The sequence below is a fragment of the Abramis brama genome (assembly GCF_963993115.1).
Source record: "Abramis brama genome assembly, chromosome: 22".
In the NCBI taxonomy this organism is placed as follows: domain Eukaryota; kingdom Metazoa; phylum Chordata; class Actinopteri; order Cypriniformes; family Leuciscidae; genus Abramis; species Abramis brama.
Genome location: NC_139984.1, coordinates 1,174,940 through 1,195,275, shown reverse-complemented (window position 1 = coordinate 1,195,275; position 20,336 = coordinate 1,174,940).

Sequence of the window (20,336 nt, the reverse complement as noted above, 5' to 3'; positions counted from 1 at the left end):
CGTTAAACATCTCAAAATCAACATAAACATTTAAATTTACAGTACATAAAATAAGAAAAAATGATGTAGACTTTTATTCAGCTGAGTGGGAGACCCTGGTGAGCCGCTGGACCGGGATGGGCTCCACAATAGAGACCCTGGTAAGAGACCCTGGTAAGGCCTCCTGCTGGTGGGACATCATCTGGGACGGTCTCCAGAGTGTTTGACAGCATATTTTCACTATCCACGTCTACCAACAGGTTTGCAGGGCTGACTCATGGAATAAATATTGAGATACTTTATATTTTTTTTTTAACCACTAATAACGCATTGGGGAAAAACTACTAGTCATATATTTCAAACCTTATTAAGCAAAATTATCTTGCATACTGTAATGTACTTAAGGCATCAAGAGTAAAAGTAAAGGAATTCTGGAGGAAAAAAACTTTGTCAGGGTTTTTATGATGGTTCTGCTTTTATATTACTGCATATGTTGCAATTTACTTCTGAATATTTTCAAGGTTGATACATTTAAACTATATACTTTTGTGTAGTGTAATGTAAAACAATGCATCATATTGTAAAATAACATAATTTTGTAGTGTTGCTGTCCTGTGTGGGAAAATCACTTCGAGTATTAACGATGTAGTTCCTTACATACCACCACTGGTTATTTTGAAAATTAAAGTAAATGTAGGCCTATTGTCACAATATTAACAAATTGTTGCTAACTACAGCTCCGTCCCATTTCAAAGGGCGCATCTGAAGCGCTCGGACCGGTCTAGCCTACGGAGGATTGTTCTTGTCGCCTAGCAACAGTGACTGACAGCTGCCGATGAAGAGCGGGAGTAACATTCGCACTGGACTTTTTATATTCAACTGGGTTTTATATTCAAATAGGGTTGAAAACCTGTGTAAATATATTTACCATGGTCCATGTATGTGCATAATAAAAATTATAGCCTACACTAGCCTACAAAATCGCATCAAGGTAAGATATAAATGAACATTTGAATCTTCGGCTAAGCCGAAAGTACATGACCTGAAACATCCTTACCATGTCCTCCAATAAAATTATAAAACATAAAAATGACAATAGCCAATTCTGGCTCCTAGCTGTTTACTCAATTATATCAAATGATTTATCAGGATGGCAGCATACTCTCGCACCGTTGCTTGGCGCCTGGAGCGGTGATCGGGAACACCTGGCTGCGCAATTAGGAAATCCTACGAAGGCTACATGGTGTGTCGTTCGGAGGACGCATAGGCTGCATCGTTTGAAGTCCGCAGCCTTCGAAGGATGCAGTCTTCACATTGGGACACAGCTTATGTATAGAGGAGGAGAAGATGGTGACTTTGTCAGGTATGAATATTTAATAATTCTTTCCCATCCTGTTAAATATCGCCTGGAAAAAAGTGGTGTGGGTGTTCACAGAGTTATGTTAATTTATGTTATCGGTGTATTTCGGAGTCTTTTGAGTTTTAGTTTTTTTTTGGCAGTTATGCTAACATGTGTTAAACATAAGGAAAGCATGTGGCAGTGCAATGACTGCAAAATAACAGTCTTGATTAGATCACAGTTGTTGAAACACTATATATACAAAGTAATAACACTATACATTGAGCGCTTTTATAGCAAGAAAGTTAACGTAAGTTTTATGTACAAAGAACACTATCGATCTTTTGAATTGGATCCGTTTCCAAGGCATGTTTAGAGCTGGGTGGATTTGGCGTTATCCTCTCTGTTATTATAAAGTTTGTATATATTAGGGGCGGGGGAGCACTTTTTTTTCTTTCTTTTTTTTTTTTTTTGCCTCGTTTTAACGGCTTCCTGTTGCGGCTGCTATTGAAAAAGACGAAAATATGCCGTCCCGCCCCTCTGTGTTCAGCGATCTGGGGCCTCATTTATAAAATTGTGCGTAGGATCCTTACTAAAAATCTACGTACGCACAAAAGCCAAAAATAGCGTACGCAAAAAAATATTCAGATTTATAAAACCATGCGTACGCACACCTGCACGCAATTTTCACTTTATAAATCACAGCCTACCTGATAATTTGCGCACGCAAAAAAAAATAATTTACCGCCCTTTATCCGCCCACATTCAACCATATATAGACAATGCAAATTACCTCATTGGCCATGCATATTAAAAGGAGCAAGGAAATTTGTGTTTTTTAAAAACAAAATCATGGCAGCAATGGAGAGCAAGGGCAAGAAGCGAAATTTCTCTGAGGCAGAAATAGAGGTTCTTGTGAGTGAGGTGGATGAAAGGAAGGCTATTTTGTTTGGTGGCCACAGCAGTGGAATTACCAATAAAAAAAATATTTAGAGTGGCAACACATCACTGCTGCGGTAAACGCAGTTGCTTCGGCAAACAGGACGGTTCCAGATGTAAAAAAGAAGTGGTCCGATCTTAAGGTGGGAGCAAAGAAACGGCTTGCCTCTCACCGACAGAGTGTGTGTGCGACTGGTGGGGGCAAAGGCGCCCCCGATTTGTCCCCAATGGAGACCCGAATGGCCTCGATTCTCGGCCAAACCAGTGTGTGTGGCATTGTGTCTGAGAGGGAGGGAGACACAGATGTGCTGGATACAGGGGAACCAGGTAAAGAACTTTATTGCTTGTGTGCTCAATTAAACAAAATAAATTACACAATTGGTTTAGTCCTTATTCTTGCAGAGTCTGCGGGAGCCCAGTGTGACAAAACTCCCAGCGCAGAGTCTGCAGGGGCTATGGAGTTTCCCGAGGTCCCCAGCACAAGTGCGTCCCGACCGTATGGCACAGCTGGAAGTGGCCGGGTGCTGACTGAGGCTGTTCTGCAGACACAGAGAGACACCATTAATGCAATTACTGTAATCGCAGATGAGCTTAAGCAAATAAGGGTTGTGCTGGGTGACATTGCATCTACATTAAAAGATCTTGTTAAAAAATGAACCTTTGCACTGTTGTTCTTCACAAATGGCGCCTTGCTCCCTGATGATGTCCTTCTTGTTGGGGAGGGGGGTGTGGGTCAGGCTCTTCATGCTGGTGTTGTGGTAGGTCGGGAGGAACAGGGATACCATTCATCAGTGCAATGTTGTGTAAAATAGCGCACTCCATGATGATCTGGCATACTTTTTTTGGTTGATATAAAAGTCTACCACCCGAAGCATCAAGGCAACGCCATCTACACTTGAGGAGGCCAATGGCTCTCTCAACTACTGAGCGTGTACGAGCGTGGGTATCATTAAAGCGCACTTCTTCTGCGCTCTGAGGGTTTGAGAATGGGGTGAGTAGCCAGCGCCTGAGCGGATAACCGCTGTCACCTGTAAAGTATAACAGATTATTTGTACAATAGGCTTTAACTGTTATGTAAAAACAATTATATGCATTTACTTACCCAGAAGCCAGCCATCGCGAACGGCACCTGCCGTAAGTCGATTCCCTACACTGCTGTGCGCTAGAATAAAAGAGTCATGTGTAGAACCAGGCCATCGTGCCACAACATTCATTAGAGTCAAGTTGGCGTCACATATAATTTGCACATTTATTGAATGCACATGTTTGCGATTCACATAAATGAATTCATCTACATATGGAGCGCTTATAGCAATATGAGTGCAGTCGATTGCGCCGATTACATTTGGGAAACCGGACATTGCTGCAAATTGCCTTTTGATATTGGCCTGTTCTCCAACAGTGTAAGGAAACTTTATGTATCGATTGGTCATTTGAATAATCCCTTTCAAAACTGCAGGCATTAATGAGCTTAGGGATGGCTGTGAAATCCCAGACCTATGACAAATTAATAGGAATGTTAAAATCAATAAGGTTTTGCTTAAAAAAAAGGTACACTTAGTTACCTGTCGCCTATTTCCCGCTGATATGTCCCGGTTGCCAAAAATCCTAAAACTGAAAGTACTTGGGTTGGTACCGGGATGGCGCGGTTCCGTGTTGTTGGTCTTTGTAATGCTGGGCCAAGTTCAGCACACAGATCCAAGAGCATGGCTCTAGGAAATCTAAAGCGGCTTATTAGCCACTCATCATCATGGGCTAGGAAATCCTCACGGTCCCTGAATACTCTTTCCCTCCGAAGTCTGCCATTGGCATAGTCTTCCAGCAGTGCCAGCGCATCCATCATACAATATGCACTTAAGTGTTGCTGCAGTAGGCTATTTATGTTTTCAGCGATCAGATTTAATCATTTACACCTTATCACATTAATCACATAATGAGTGATAGGCCTACATCCATTTAAGAATGGAAGTGAAAGAAATTAAATTTACGTACTTTCAGCATATAGTTCCTTTTATGTCTTTAAACTAAACATGCATGTATGTATCTTTAGGACCCATAATGGTGATTTAATGTTATTTGTATTTTTTGTTGTAACCGGGACCTATGAGCAACTTGTAAATATTGTAAATATTTAAATATGTCAAAGTAAATTTTGGCATTTTGCAAAGGGTTAATTCCCTTTATCTGCAGTCAGTTCCTCAACTCACCATCAGTGTCGCCAAACTGCTTTGTCTTCAAAATGTGCGTACGCATGGGTCAGAGTTTGCGTGTAGGTGCGCATATTTTCACGTCAAATTTTTCTTTATAAATCCCACCTTTTGCGCAGGAACTGGCGTACGCATGTTTTCAGCCCCGTTTTGTGCGTACGCAAGCTTCATTCTCGGAAGGTCTCCGTTCCGCGCGCGTGTGCGTGTCGGCGCGCTGCTGCCGTGTTTGCACTGCGCATTCTGCTCTGTCCTTAACGGCCCAAACGAATCGTGTATCGATCACGCACTGGAAAAGCAAAGTCCGCTCAAATAATGTGAAATTTCTCTGTAGTAGACTTCTGTTTGCTGAGCTGGTATAGCCATGCTGGGCAACAATGGTAAAATGACCTGCTCTGATCACATGCTCTGGTAATAATAGCTTTGTAGGACTATATTATATTTTGATAATTAGTATAAAAAATAAAATGTAAAAAATCTGTTAAATTGATTATGTTGATTGATTATTGAAAAAGAATAATATGTTGATGTTTAATATTATTTTAATATAGGGCTATTTTCTGTTCTTTTTTTTTTCCTGTGTTGTTTAATTTAATTAGGTGGTTCTAAGTTTAAAAATTGATGATTACAAAATTGTGCAATTAAATAGTTAATTTTTTTTAATCGATTCCCAGCCCTAATATATGTGTGTGTGTGTGTGTGTGTGTGTGTGTGTGCGTGCGTGTGTGTGTGTGTGTGTGTGTGTGTATGTATATATGTGCTACATAACCTGTTTTTTTCCCCCTATCTTTCAGAGTGATGGTTCAGACAAAGAAAATGACTGGGTTTGATCGGCCAACATAACATTGAGTAAAACGCAAAACCCCAATAAATTTGATCTTTGCGGATACCGTAGCTGCTCACTGGGAGACAGAGCAACAGAACGGAAGACAGACGAAAGCACGAAGCACGAACCACATTGAGGAGAAGTTTGTGACTTTTTCAGGTATAAATATTTTATAATTCTTTACCATCCAGTTAAATACCACCAGGAAAAAGTGATGTAGCTGTTCACAGAGTTATGTTAATTTATCAGTCTTTTGAGTTTTAGCTTTTTTTTAGGCAGTTATACAAGCTCATACAGGGCTGCAAATCATAAATGATGGGTCTTACAGATCTTTCAAAGATGGTCAGCACTTTAAAGATAATGAGTTTCTCTCAGGGACTGAGCTCAGACTCTCCTTGTGTCTGTACATAGATGACTTTGAGCTGTGTAATCCATTAGGAACGTCACGCAAAAAGCATAAGATCTGTGCGGTTTATTGGATCTTAGGGAACTTACCACCAGGCTGTAGTTCATCATTGTCCTCAATTCATCTCGCTCTGCTATGTAAAAGTGATGATGTGAAGGCCTATGGCTATAGACATTTTTTTGAGCCTCTTGTGAACGATCTCATCACTTTAGAGCAACAGGGTGTGTTTGTCAATCACTTGAAAACATTTATCAGAGGCACAGTCCACTATGTGGTTGCAGACAGTCTTGGTGCACATGCATAAGCAGGTTTTGTTGAGAATTTTTCAGGGGAATATTTGTGTAGGTTTTGCACTGCTACACGCACAGAAACTCAGTCAAAGGAGGTCAGAGATGGTGTTTGTCCTCTCAGATCTGAAGAGCAGCATGATGAACATGTAGCAGATGCGTGTAAAAAAGGAGAAGCATGTTGTGGTGTAAAAAATGCTTGTCCTTTATCTGAGAACCTCTCATACTTTAAAGTTACTGCAGGTTTTCCGCCAGATGTGGCCCATGATCTCCTAGAAGGTATAGTGCCTGTTGAGTTGGCTAGATGCTTTGAAATATTTACAAAGAAGAAATATTTCACCTTTGATCAACTTAATAAGCTGATTCAGGAATTCCCATTCAAGTGGGGAGATAAAACCAATCGCCCTCATGTGCTTCCACTCACTTTTTCAAGGAAAAAAACTATTGGGGGAAACGCACATGAGAATTGGTGTTTGCTGCGGCTAATACCATTAATTGTTGGAAAACTTATACCTCAGGATGAACCTGCTTGGGAACTCCTTCTTCTCCTGAAAGACATTGTTGAACTTGCTGTGTGTCCTGTGCATACTACTGAGTCTGTTGCATACTTGGAGAGCAAAATATCTGAACACCGCAATCTGTTCCAAGTACTTTTTCCAGAAAGAAAGCTTTTGCCAAAACATCACTTTCTGGAACATTATCCAGTGATGATCCGTCTCTTTGGTCCACCTGTTTCATTCTGGACAATGAGATTCGAAGCCAAGCACAGTTTTTTTAAACGAGTAGCAGGCACACTAACTGTTTCAAAAATATCACCAAGACTTTGGCCAGGAAACATCAGCTCATGGTTGGTCAATTTATGCAGTCAGGCCGGTGTGATGAATTGTCTGTAGAGGTTACACGCATTTCAACTGTCCCTGTCGATGTTCTTCATGAAGACGTTGCTTACACCTTTAATCAAAGATACCCGAACACTTCTGTTAATTTAGCTCAGACAGTATTTTCTGATGGCATAAAATACACAAAGGGTATGATCATTGTGCATGGAACAATCAGTGGGTTGCCTGATTTTGCAGAAATTGTGCAGATTTGTTTTGAAAGATGGAATTGCTTTTATAGCAAGAAAGTTAGATTCCTGGTACAATGAACACTATCGATCCTTTGAATTGGAACCACATCCAAGGAATGTTTCGTTTATAGAGCTGGGTGAATTGGCAGACCGTTATCCTCTCTGTGATTATAAAGTTGGTGCTACCCGTATGGTTACCTTGAAAAGGTACATACATGCTGCTTGACCAGTTTTCTTTTTTCTCTTTCAGAGTGACTGATCAAACAGAAAATGACTGATCCAGCAAAATTCAAAATTGTTCTAGGCGATAGTAATTCATTGAAATTGACACTGCCCTCTGGAATACCCAAATCTATTGAAGAGTTTAAATCTGAGATTAGGAAACAATGTGGTGTCACAGGAGATTTCAGGCTGCAGTATCTTGATACTGACTTTGATGATTTCTTGAATCTTACATCAACTTTGGATCTCCAGGACAAAGGAACAGTTAAAGTGGTAGCACAAAGTGCATATGATGTCTGTTCTCTCTCTTCTGCGGACACTGATATACGCTCATCAACTTCATCTCCGCCACCATCTTGCCTGTCAGTTTCTCCAACAACATCAGATGTTGCTTCTGCCTCAACTTCTGAGCTGTCTTCATCCACAACGCTGAGGAGTGAAACTTGGCCAACTAACTTTCCGATCCCTAAGTTTCCCTATGAGGTAGAGCTGGAACTGCAGAAAGCCCACGAAGAGTTCTTGAATGATGGTATTTTACTTAACATAGACTCAAAGCCTAAACTAAAATCAGACATTCTGAAATCCTTGGCTGCAGAAGTAGTGAAGTACAAAGTGTACCCTAGGATTGAAGAATATGAAGAGGTTGCGAAAGCGCTGATTACAAAGCATCCATGCCTACAGGAAAAAGGATCAGTTGGTGGGTTCTATGGCTGGAAAATCAGTCTACAGTGGAAGATGGCGAATTATCGGCGTACACTACGAGCAGCTGGCTGTTCTGAAGTAAAGCTAAATTCTTTAAAACACAAACATGGTGAAAATACAACATCAGATGTTGCTTCTGCCTCAACTTCTGAGCTGTCTTCATCCACAACGCTGAGGAGTCCAAACCAAGTCAAAAAGCCGAAGAAGGCTGAAGTCAATTTCTACCCTGACTATCCAGCTGGAGAGAACAAACAAAGCCTAGAGGAAGAGCGACTGGCATTGCTGTCTGAGGTTCAGAAAAGGGACAACCATCAAATTATTAAACACAAAATGGAAAAAACTTTTGTCTACAGAAGACATGAAGAAATTGAAGACATGCCCTTCATTGTTGACTTCAAAAGCAGATGGCCAGCTCTGTTTTCTGAACATGAGGTAAATATGTTGGTATAACTATTTATTTCTTTAATAGTTTTAAGTGGTGAAACAAATGGTAATTAATTTCCCTTATGTCTAATTTTGCTTTAGTTATTCATGTCCATGCAGAGTTAGCCTAAATGCTTTTGTGTTCAGATGTCAATAAATGACCCTGAATATATTTTTAAACATGAAAGCTATCCTTACTATAATCTTGCGTGTCTTAAATCTGCAGATTGCTGCTGAGTTCACTCGAATCACTACCGTCCCACTAATTCAAACATTTATGTCAAAACTGGATGGTTACACAAGCAAGCTGGGCAGCATCTACCGGAGAAAAGGAGGACTTGCAGGACGTAAAATTTGGAAACTGATGGCTACCATTGACGAGGTTTGTTATCTGTATTTATGATGCTTGTAAATAATGTCCACTTTAGTACGGTGTTTTGCCATTGTCTATACTTAATGTCTCTACTCTTCTACAGAATGATACCATCTCAACTCGGAGAGCTTGCATTCTCCAAGCACTTTCTGTGTATCTTAATGAAGACTATGAAAACCTCATGAAGGAGTATGCAGTAAGTGTTCTCAGGCAGTCTTTTGTGAATATTTAGAGTACCCCCCCAATCACTAGACCAGTGGTTCTCTCAATTCCAGTCCTCGTGACTCACTGCTCTGCACATTTTGTATGTCTCTCTTATCTGACACACTCAGTTCAGTTCATGGAGTCTCTCCTAATGAGCTGATGATCTGGTTCAGGTGTGTTAAATAAGGGAGACATACAAAATGTGCAGAGCAGTGGGTCACGAGGACTGGAATTGAGAACCACTGCACTAGACAATACAATACAGGGGTCATATATGAACGAAATCCACATAATATAGTCAAGAAATCTAAATACACAAAATATATTTAACTTGCCGTTGTCAAAAGTACCGACTTCGGTACCAGTCAGTACTGAAATTTAAAAAAATTGTGATACCAGCATTTCCTGCGAGAATTGAGCGCTGTTGAGCAGATTCTCAACGCTGATTGGCCATAGTGTTCACATGCTCGACAGATGACTGTGATTGGCTACAATGATCTTTGCTTCACACTCTTCACCGAGTGCTTACACAGATTACGCTCACACATGGAAGCGTTTGAAAGCCGCGTCTCAGCAGATTCGTCTAAGCAGATATATTAAGGAACCACTGACCGATCCGCTGAAAGATGCGGTTTTAAAACTCTCCGTTGTGCTAATGTGCGAGCGCTTGGTGAAGAGCATCACAGTCATATCTGTTGAGCACATGAACACTATGGCCAATAACTGGTAGTGATTTTCTTGCGGAAAATGCTGGTTTCGTCACATTTTTAAATTTGAGTACCGAAGCCTGTACTTTTGACAACCCTAACAAACATGGTAGAGTAGTCTTGTAAGTCACTGCAAGTCAGTGATGTGAAGCATTAAGGAATGGACAGTTGATACAGAATTCTCATATTATTTGCTTTTTCTAGATGTATTACTAAGTGATGTTAAATTTACAACCTGCATTTTTGATGCAGTTAAAGTGACTGAACAGTGTTACTGTTTTTGTGTTTTGTAGGACACCGACTTTGAGAATTCCGAGAGAGACATGGCCAATACTGTAATTGGAATTTACATCATCAGACCTGAAGATGCAGAAGCCTGTGACCCACCATCGGATGTTGGACTGATTGTTGAAGGAGTGAAAGTTCTTCAGAATGTTTGCGATGTCACCAAGGCTGGTGCTCTTCTTTTGGGAGTCATATACTGCTTGAATCTCAGTTATCCTTCAGACCTGAAGTATACTTTTGAGTTTTTCCAGAAAGTGTTGCTGGGACTTGACGCACAGAAACTGTCACACAAAATACAGGTTCTCAAGAACAAACTTGTTGGTTGAATCAGTACATCTTGATTTTTCTTTCATTTGTCCAGAATGAAGATATTTTTTTTGTTTTGTTTTTTTGTTTTTTTTGTGAAGAGCTGTGACTTAATTTGTTTCTGGTTTTAAATTTAGGGGCCAGTTTTAATGTTATCTTTGTTGATGGCACCAAAATTTGAAATGGAGTTCTGCAGCTTTTTGAGGCATGCTGCCTTGCTTGAGCAGACTGTTTACTGTTTGTAAGAACTGTGAAGTTGTAAGAACTGAAGTTAAACTTGTTTGCGGTTGTTTACAAAAATTTAGAGGCCAGTTTCAATCTTTTCTTTACCAATACCTCAAACGATTTGAAATATCAAAAATTGAGCACTGTAGCCTTTTGTGACATGCTGCCTGTCTTGAACAAACTTTCCTTTTATTTTTCGAAGTAAATTTTTATTACAATATTTGAAGGCAGTTGCACATAGTAAAAGAATAACATTTTTGTAAATAGTAAACATTCTTACAGTTTTTTTTCTGTCTTTTTGAAACAAACTCCATTATTTTAGCTGTTTGTGGTTGTTTACAAAAATAGAGGCCAGTTATGTTTTCTTTAACAATGGCTTAAACAATTTGAAATATCAAATTTAGTACTGTAGCATTTTGTGACATGCTGCCTGTCTTGAAAAAAATTTGTTTACATTAACTTAACGATGTTACATTACTATTTTTTTTTTTTTTTTTTAACAAAGTCATTTAAGCTGTTTGTGGTTGTTTACAAAAATAGAGGCCAGTTTTAATGTTACTTTTACTGTTGATTATAAAGATAATCGAGTTTAGCAGTATTTTAGGGCATGCTGCTTAATTTCAACAGACATTCCATTTATGTAATGTTTTTATAAGCAAGACTTATAAATTCTTGAAGCCAGTTGCACTTTAAAAGACCTTATGAAGAATGTTTACTGTTAAATTTTTGATCTTGGTGTATTTGTTTCAAAGGAACTGTGAAATTGAAGTTGTTTTACAGTTTTTAGCAGTGGTATATTGCAAAACCTTACAAAAAATAAATAAATGTATTTTGTTTCTAAAAATATGCTTGATTATTTAAGTTTTACACTTGTAGAGCAAAATGTTCACCTTACTTATTGAAAGTTCATAATTGTAACATAACATTACTAAGTAAAATATACACTGAGGAAAATAAGTATTTGAACACCCTGCTATTTTGCAAGTTCTCCCACTTAGAAATCATGGAGGGGTCTGAAATTGTCATCGTAGGTGCATGTCCACTGTGAAAGACATAATCTATAAAAAAAAAATCCAGAAATCACAATGTATGATTTTTTAACTATTTATTTGTATGATACAGCTGCAAATAAGTATTTGAACACCTGAGAAAATCAATGTTAATATTTGGTACAGTAGCCTTTGTTTGCAATTACAGAGGTCAAACGTTTCCTGTAGTTTTTCACCAGGTTTGCACACACTGCAGGAGGGATTTTGGCCCACTCCTCCACACAGATCTTCTCTAGATCAGTCAGGTTTCTGGGCTGTCGCTGAGAAACACGGAGTTTGAGCTCCCTCCAAAGATTCTCTATTGGGTTTAGGTCTGGAGACTGGCTAGGCCACGGCAGAACCTTGATATGCTTCTTACAGAGCCACTCCTTGGTTATCCTGGCTTTGTGCTTCGGGTCATTGTCATGTTGGAAGACCCAGCCTCGACCCATCTTCAATGCTTTAACTGAGGGAAGGAGGTTGTTCCCCAAAATCTCGCAATACACGGCCCCGGTCATCCTCTCCTTAATACAGTGCAGTCGCCCTGTCCCATGTGCAGAAAAACACCCCCAAAGCATGATGCTACCACCCCCATGCTTCACAGTAGGGATGGTGTTCTTGGGATGGTACTCATCATTCTTCTTCCTCCAAACACGTTTAGTGGAATTATGACCAAAAAGTTCTATTTTGGTCTCATCTGACCACATGACTTTCTCCCATGACTCCTCTGGATCATCCAAATGGTCATTGGCAAACTTAAGACGGACCTTGACATGTGCTGGTTTAAGCAGGGGAACCTTCCGTGCCATGCATGATTTCAAACCATGATGTCTTAGTGTATTACCAACAGTAACCTTGGAAACGGTGGTCCCAGCTCTTTTCAGGTCATTGACCAGCTCCTCCCGTGTAGTTCTGGGCTGATTTCTCACCTTTCTTAGGATCATTGAGACCCCACGAGGTGAGATCTTGCATGGAGCCCCAGTCCGAGGGAGATTGACAGTCATGTTTAGCTTCTTCCATTTTCTAATGATTGCTCCAACAGTGGACCTTTTTTCACCAAGCTGCTTGGCAATTTCCCCGTAGCCCTTTCCAGCCTTGTGGAGGTGTACAATTTTGTCTCTAGTGTCTTTGGACAGCTCTTTGGTCTTGGCCATGTTAGTAGTTGGATTCTTACTGATTGTATGGGGTGGACAGGTGTCTTTATGCAGCTAACGACCTCAAACAGGTGCATCTAATTTAGGATAATAAATGGAGTGGAGGTGGACATTTTAAAGGCAGACTAACAGGTCTTTGAGGGTCAGAATTCTAGCTGATAGACAGGTGTTCAAATACTTATTTGCAGCTGTATCATACAAATAAATAGTTAAAAAATCATATATTGTGATTTCTGGATTATTTTTTTTTAGATTATGTCTCTCACAGTGGACATGCACCTACGATGACAATTTTAGACCCCTCCATGATTTCCAAGTGGGAGAACTTGCAAAATAGCAGGGTGTTCAAATACTTATTTTCCTCACTGTACATATAGCTAAAATGCAGTAGTGACACATCTGAATGGGTTGTATGTACTAAAAAATGTTTTGTCAACTTTACCAGAATTTATTTTCTTCATTCAACTGTATTGTTACTTGTAGAAACTACTTAACACACTTACGTGGAACCACTTGACACTCTTTTTTTATGTAAGTCCAACAAATCATTTTTTTGAGTGTGTGCTATTCACTTTCACACTGTTGCTAAAATATGTTTCTTTGCACACTCTTTATATCACAGTCCTACAAAGATAACAGAAAATTCACTCACATTTGTTGTCCTGCTGCAAAACATGAGAGCAGTTGCATTTTAGACCAAACATATAATGGTGAGTGAGTGCGACCTGGACGCATCAGTGAATGGTGAGATATTTTGCAAAATAAAATGTATCTTGCCAGAAGAATTGCATAATAACTTGATTATGTCTTGTTCTGTCATCTCAGTGAGCTTTTATGAGGGTTTACGTATGCTCTGTACAGACAATTTAGCATTTTTTTATGTTTCAGTGTGGATGAGAAACTTTTGGAAAACACTTGAAAACACTAATGTGGACGGAGAGCGTTTTGAAACGAAAACTCTGTTTAAATCTATCTGGATTAATGTAACAATCCAGCCTTTGTGTCACAATGTGTCTTTGATTAAACAGTAGCCTACAACACAGAAGAGAACAGGCAACAGTTAGGTATGCAGGCGAGTTGAGACCATGAAATTATTAGGGTTGCCAACCGTTCCGTATAATACGGAATCGTCCCGTATTTAAGGCATTAATGAAGCGTTCTGTATGAAAGCCATACAGAACGCAGTTTGTCCTGTATCCTCAAGCATTTTCTCTAAATTGAAAATGAATCATTCCTTTGAGACAAATCATTGTTTGATTTGCAAACATAGCCTCTCGTGGAAGGCTTTAAATGTGTTTTGCCCCATTCTTAAACAGTTTCTGTTACCAGGAGCATCTTCATCAGCCAGATCCCTCAGTAGTCGGCTGTAACACCCCCTCTTCCTCCTCAGCAGCCATCTTCTGATCCATGTCCTTTTTTATTTTTTGCTGAGATGAATTAAATTAAAAGGTTACCCAGTTAATATATATATATATATATGGCATTTCCATAACAACATAAAGTTTTTTATTAAATGAGGCTAAATTACATTGAGCCATTGGTTATGTGCTATATAGGCTACTAGCATTTTGAAAGCTGACACATCTAAAAAAAAAAAAATTTGGAAAATGGAATGTATGCATGTAATATGAATTAATTTAATTAATAATGATAAAGTCCTGATAAACAAGTGATGTATTGCAACAGCTTTCAAATTTTTAATCACAAATATTACATGCAAGCATGGTGTTTTCTTGTATAAACCTTTAGCTGTTTTTATAAATAGGAAAACTACACTCACCTAAAGGATTATTAGGAACACCATACTAATACTGTGTTTGACCCCCTTTCGCCTTCAGAACTGCCTTAATTCTACGTGGCATTGATTCAACAAGGTGCTGAATGCATTCTTTAGAAATGTTGGCCCATATTGATAGGATAGCATCTTGCAGTTGATGGAGATTTGTGGGATGCACATCCAGGGCACGAAGCTCCCGTTCCACCACATCCCAAAGATGCTCTATTGGGTTGAGATCTGGTGACTGTGGGGGCCATTTTAGTAAAGTGAACTCATTGTCATGTTCAAGAAACCAATTTGAAATGATTCGAGCTTTGTGACATGGTGCATTATCCTGCTGGAAGTAGCCATCAGAGGATGGGTACATGGTGGTCATAAAGGGATGGACATGGTCAGAAACAATGCTCAGGTAGGCCGTGGCATTTAAACGATGCACAATTGGCACTAAGGGGCCTAAAGTGTGCCAAGAAAACATCCCCCACACCATTACACCACCTCCACCAGCCTGCACAGTGGTAACAAGGCATGATGGATCCATGTTCTCATTCTGTTTACGCCAAATTCTGACTCTACCATCTGAATGTCTCAACAGAAATCGAGACTCATCAGACCAGGCAACATTTTTCCAGTCTTCAACTGTCCAATTTTGGTGAGCTCGTGCAAATTGTAGCCTCTTTTTCCTATTTGTAGTGGAGATGAGTGGTACCCGGTGGGGTCTTCTGCTGTTGTAGCCCATCCGCCTCAAGGTTGTGCGTGTTGTGGCTTCACAAATGCTTTGCTGCATACCTCGGTTGTAACGAGTGGTTATTTCAGTCAAAGTTGCTCTTCTATCAGCTTGAATCAGTCGGCCCATTCTCCTCTGACCTCTAGCATCAACAAGGCATTTTCGCCCACAGGACTGCCGCATACTGGATGTTTTTCCCTTTTCACACCATTCTTTGTAAACCCTAGAAATGGTTGTGCGTGAAAATCCCAGTAACTGAGCAGATTGTGAAATACTCAGACCGGCCCGTCTGGCACCAACAACCATGCCACGCTCAAAATTGCTTAAATCACCTTTTTTTCCCATTCTGACATTCAGTTTGGAGTTCAGGAGATTGTCTTGACCAGGACCACACCCCTAAATGCATTGAAGCAACTGCCATGTGATTGGTTGATTAGATAATTGCATTAATGAGAAATTGAACAGGTGTTCCTAATAATCCTTTAGGTGAGTGTACATCTTACTATTAGGAATAACGGGCTTGCCACTGATCATGAACTTTTTGAACAGGCACAGATTTTCTGTGACAAAACTAGTGGAACACATCAGACTAAAAAAGCAAAAGCAAAACAATGATTAATAACAAACTCCTCAGCAAAAGATTCAAAATCAAGTCAAATGAAATATATAATTGAATAGCTGGTCATGTCTTACACTATTAAACTAAAATGTACAGACTGAAACGAATGATGGTACACATGAAAAGCATACCCTGTTCTGAGAGCACAGATGTCTCTGAATGTCTCTCCACTGCAGTGGATGGACACAATGGCTTGAAGAACCCATGGGCCCTGTTATGGAGAGGTGGGTGCGGATGAACATCTCCATCACACATGCACTGCAAAAATTCAAAATCTTGCCAAGTATATTTTTCTAATTTCTAGTCAAAATATCTCATCATGCTTAACCCTCAGAGGTCGGAGATCACGCCGGCGTGATCTGCTCGCTTTTTTCCTTATGAGTTGAATTGAGACCCCAAATACTCTTTTGACTTTGATTTTACAAAACAAGTTTCATACATCAATCGATTCTGTTAAATGTGTATTATTTTTGTGTATACTCACAATAAAAACAAAGTGTTGTGCTTTTTGCCAAATAAAGAAAAATAAACACGAAGCGAGTTCTGCCTTCTCTCTGCCAGTAAAGTCCATTCTGAAACGCGTCCGAAAATGAGCAATAACTCAGTGAATACTCAGTCAAACAGGCATACAGACACACAGGCATGAAGCTTGAATTATCTTCTTTTAAATGAAGTAATTTATATAAAAAACAAATATTCTCATCTTGTGAAATCTGTATTAAAAGAGAGCGATTCCAGTCGACCTCATTAGAGCTAATTCAAATGTAATGTGACTCCGCCCACGGAGAGCGCGCGCTATTCAAACGCAAATGGCTGAGGTAATCCGCGCAATCCTGTGAACGCCCCCATCAGCTCGAGAAAACCAAAACACAAGTTTATTCAGAACATTACTTGTTTACAACGTCTCGCAGCGCTGTGAGGAATAATGAGGAATACGAGCTGAGGAATACTAGTAAGTTTTTCCTTCTCGGGTTTCTGTTTATGAATGAATGAACGGCATAGATGCGCGCTGTTTACCACAGCTGGCAAAAAACAATATTACGTGACAGTTCTCCATTATGGACGCGAGCGCTCTAAAAAAAAGCACTACAAGACTTTCAAACTTTCACAGAGACCTCAAAACAGAAAGTACAAATCCTTTCTTTAAAACGAATTTCGTTTTGTATCAATTGTATCTTAATTTTAATAATTTTTTCATTAACAAATTTCCTGGATTTAAAGTAAATATAGGCTAGCAATCACAACATAAGGTGCTTGAACTGTGTGAACAGGGCCGTTTGAAGGAATTTGGGGGCCCCAAGCAAAATGGACATGGAGGCCCCCCCAATACCCCCCCCCCCCCCCACACTTTATATAAATAAAAAATGTTTACAGTGCAAATACTGCAGTTGCATATACTGTGCATAAAATTTTGAACATTTTCAACAATTGAACATTTGCAGTAACCTTAAAGTAACTGTTGATATTATAATGTCATATTTGCATAAACTGTCACTACAGAAGCCTATATCCCGACACTAGCACATTAAGATAAGCTATGAAAAAATCATGTTCCTCTGCCACTTTCTGGTTAAATAATGTTTATAGATGGATTAACTTATTATTTAACTTAGTATTTATTAAGTAAAAAGACTGGGTTCTCCCAAGGTTTTTTTTTTCTCCATTAGGTCACCTGATGGAGTTTTAGGACACCATTAGGTCACTTGATGGAGTTTTTTTCGGTTCCTTGCCACTGTTGCCTTTGGCTTGCTCAGTTGGGGATATTTTGGGGATATTTAATTTTATTCTATCAATCAATAAATTCCACTAGAAACAAACCTTGTTGTATTATTTTATTTTAATTTAATACTGTGAAGCTGCTTTGATACAATCTGTATTGTGAAAAGCGCTATACAAATATACTTGATTTGATTATAATAAAGTGTTACCGAAAAGATATGTTAGCAATTCCATATTTTGATATTAGAAGGGAAGGGATGCAGCTGCTTTCACAACTACCAATGCTTAAAAACATCCCGAGCTATGTTTGATGCACGGAATTTATTGTGTGGTTTTCCTAACCCCCATTTGGGAAATAGATTATAACGGTGGAATAGTTAGTATAGCATGCTATGCCACTTTCATCAAAACCTATTACAAAGCTATAGCAATGTCATGTCATTAAATACGATAAACAGTGATTCTGGAACAGATCTGCGTCTTCCTTATCCCGTTAAAAAAACATATTACAGTATGTAACCATATTCCGTCCTTTCGGAAAAAAAGTTGCACTAACTGTTCGCTACAAGCAGCATTTGCCGTCAGGCAGGTAGCTAACATAAACATATTTTTGCTAACCTACCTGCTGCAAAAGTACACCATTTGTACAAGACAAGTAGAGCTATTTTATCCAGTGTAATTTATCACTTATCACTATCTTTTTTTACCTTATCTTCTTTCTTTTCTGGCTTCCTGAAGCATAATTCGCTTCATGATAACTGCCGAGGAGGTTTTGTATTTTGCCGGCAGCAGAGACGCGTGGTTGGCTGGCTGCTGTCAGCGACTACTGAGGGGGGGCCCCCTTGAGGGGGATCCCGATAACAGTGTCATTGCACTTTACTGCATTGACTATCAAAGGGGCGCTCACACAGTTTGTCGTTGCATTTTATTCTTAACCAGTCGTTGTCTTGGGGCCCCAGGCCAGCTCGGGGCCCCAAGCAATTGCTTGGTTTGCCTGCCTTGTCGCGACGGGCCTGTGTGTGAATGATGTTTTAGCAAACTGTATGTAGGCTATTTGTATAAGCAACGTATTAAACTGCAAATTAACAATATGCCCTAATATTTCATGAAAACAACGTTACACAGTCAGGCGAAATATGAAAGACAACATCTTGTTGACTAGATTTGGGTACAGTTTTTACTGTAGAGTATACTGCCACGTCAAATAAGCTTTTGTTTAGCAATTTCTATATATAAATTACTATTTTTGTCAAAAATAAGTCATCAACTAAGATGTTAGCTGTTCCAATGTTGACTAAATTCAAACTAATAAATACATAGATAAAATGTAGGCCTATAATCTTTTTTTTTTACAAAGAAAGAGTACACTTGAAATATTGTTGAAATTGTAATTATTGTTGTAATTGTAACCTTTTTAATAAAATAGCAAAACATATTTACAAGATATAGATGTAAGCAAAATCTTAAATGGTCAATATAAGTCTTCTTCTAAATACATCTTTTGTCCTTGCATTGTGGCTCAGTCAGTTTCACACCTGAGTGAATGGCTCATCATTATGCAGAGTGGGTGGGACATTGTATTTCTCAGGTGTAAACCACTCCTCGTTCACGCCCCCCTCGCATATTGGCTTTCCAAGCAAAACCTGTTTTACATCAATTTAAATCAATGTATGGTTTTATGTGAACGATAAAGCAAGACTATTTTCACATAATTTTGAAGAAAAAATTCTAGGCGAGGACATCCATTAGTCAAAAGTCTTATTGACACATATTTACTATGTGTTTTGTGGCCTTATTTCAGAAATTTTAGTTTTTAGTTTTTTTCAATATCCATGCATAAACATTATTCTCTCAAAAATGAAAATATGTACATACACGTGGCTCACATATTATTGTAGCCCTGTTTGTGCTATATAGAGTGAATTTACACCTTTGCCATTAATATGTTTATAAGCAACTGAAAAAAGCACAAATGTCAGGGCATGTCAGAACATCTCAAGGGCCCCAAAAACAGCCCAGACCCCAGAGGGTTAATATAAGACAAAATCACCTAAAGAGCAATATTTAAGTGAGATAAAGGAGCTTGTTTTTAGACAGTGCATCTTGAATATCTTGTTAAGTGAAACTGTCTTGAAAACATCTTGTTTTGTGTCATATCTCAGATGAAACAAGCTTTTTTGACATGTCATAAGGTTTTTAAGCTGCTGTGTTATTTGTAAAAGATGAATCGTCTTGTTTCAAGAAATAGACATACCTTGAATTAAGACAACAAATCTGCTTTATTGAAAACTGCAGGTCAACATGCCCAACTCACAAACAAAAAAAAGCAATGCTTTGACTAAAAGCGCATACACATATGCCTCACTGTAGGACCGAGTGCCTTAATCTGAGAAGGAAGATGCAGCAAGTAATGCTGTTTAGGTATAATATTTGCATCTGGAAACAGTTGTTTGAAATGTTTTAAATGTTGCTCTATTAAAAGCTTCAGCCTTGAAAGAGTTGAGAGAGCAATAATAGCTGAAAACAGAATTTTGACTATCTCTAATAACTTAAGTAGCATTTGTGTGTAATTGTTTTCTCCAATTTTGTCAATGAGAAATGGAAAAAATCATTTGATGACAGTGTATTGACAGATATGGGGCAAGGCTTATCCCTTGCATTCACAGGAGAATAAGGGAAACAAATAATTGCACTGTCATGCGTCTAAGTCCATATGCCCTGAAACCAGTGCTCGAAGTGGGGCGGTACTCACCAGTACGCAGTACCGGCACTTCAACATTTTACTCTTAAGCGTACCTGCACTTTTGCTTGCGTACCGC